This window comes from Elephantulus edwardii, unplaced genomic scaffold (assembly GCF_000299155.1).
Source record: "Elephantulus edwardii isolate Elephantulus edwardi_28Jun2011 unplaced genomic scaffold, EleEdw1.0 scaffold00152, whole genome shotgun sequence".
Classification (NCBI taxonomy): domain Eukaryota; kingdom Metazoa; phylum Chordata; class Mammalia; order Macroscelidea; family Macroscelididae; genus Elephantulus; species Elephantulus edwardii.
Window position 1 is genome coordinate 5,945,349 of NW_006399902.1, and position 1,460 is coordinate 5,946,808.

A 1,460-nucleotide genomic window follows, 5' to 3' on the forward strand; every position below is an offset into this window, starting at 1 on the left:
CAACTGGATGGCACATAACAACAACAACAAACTAACATTTATTGAGCTCTAGCCCTGTGCCAAGCATTGTGCTAGATATTTTGCATATATTATGGCAGGTAGAAAGGAGCCCTGGTGGCTCAGTGGTTAAAAGCTTGGCAGCTAGCCAAAAGGTCAGTGGTTTGAATCTATTAGCCATTCTCCAAAAGGAAGTTGTGGCAGTATGCTTTCATAGACATTTACAGCCTTGGAAACCGTTTAGGGCCATTGTTGTTAGGTGCTGCTGTGTCGAGAAATTTATAGTGACCCTATGGACAAGTTACAGATCTGAATGAACCTTCTCCTATCCTCATCATCTCTGGCACAGTTGAGTCCATCGCTGCAATCACTCTATCAATCTACCTTGTAGAGGATCTTCCTCTCTTTCACTGATTTTCCACCTTTCCAAGGAATAGCCTCTCCTAGCAACGTGCTACCCTCATCATTTCTGACATACTTGAGCCAATTGCTTCAGTCACCATATCTGTTCATCTGGTGAGGGTTTTCTCTTTCACCAACCCTCCACCTTTTCAGGCATGAAATCCCTCTGCAATGAATACCCTCTCCTAGAAACATACCCAGAAAATGTGAGACAAAACTGTCATCATTGCCTCCAAGGAGGACTCTAACTGCACTTTCCCTAAGACATATCTGTTTGATCTTTTGGGAGTCTACATGATGTTCGGTGCTCTTCTTCAACACTACAACTCAAAGACATCAGTTCTTCCTCAGTCATCCTTATTCATTGTCCAGCTCTCAGATGCAAAACAAGTGATTGAGAAGATCATGGTCGATGCTTCATCCAGAGTTAGGGGAAAAACATGGATTTCCGAGCCCGCGATTGAAGGTCAGTTTGGGGCCTCCGTCTACATTGCAGTGGATGTCCCACGGTCCCAAAGTACGCGCTGCCCCTTTCTGTGCCATCCAGATCGGAGCTGTATTGAGTAGTATTGAGAAGCCCAGCCATGGACCCACCAGCACGTAAAGAAAAACCCAAAGTTAAAGAACCTGTCAGCAGAGTTGAGAAGGCCAAGCAGAAGTCGGTCTAACAGGAGCTGAAACAAAGACAAAGAGCGGAGATCTATGCCTTCAAAGGATTCATGACAGAACTGGAGCATCAGCAGTTTGATGAGTTCTGTAAACAGATGCAGCCTCCTGGAGAGCAAGTTACCTCTGGTTCAAACTGAATGGGACCCTCCAAACACTGTTTGCCAGCCTTGCTACCAGTTTTAAGCAGAGATGGCTTATTTGGAGCCTTATACAAGTGGACAAGAAGACATTTGTTTTATTCCTAAAACTGGATAAATCTAATTTCCACTTCACTGGTTCCTCCAATCAGAAATGTCCCGATGCTTTTTGAAGAGATTTGTTTTCTTCTGAGATAATAGATTTTTTTTAGTCCTATTTTATTATGTGAGAAAAATCAATGTTTTTGTGAAACT

The 1,460-nt window shown here is 43.4% G+C and overlaps 1 pseudogene; it reads left to right on the plus strand.

Moving 5' to 3' along the window:
• Nucleotides 1-983: 983 nt before the first annotated feature.
• Nucleotides 984-1,205, plus strand: LOC102857452 (annotated as a pseudogene).
• Nucleotides 1,206-1,460: the final 255 nt, after the last annotated feature.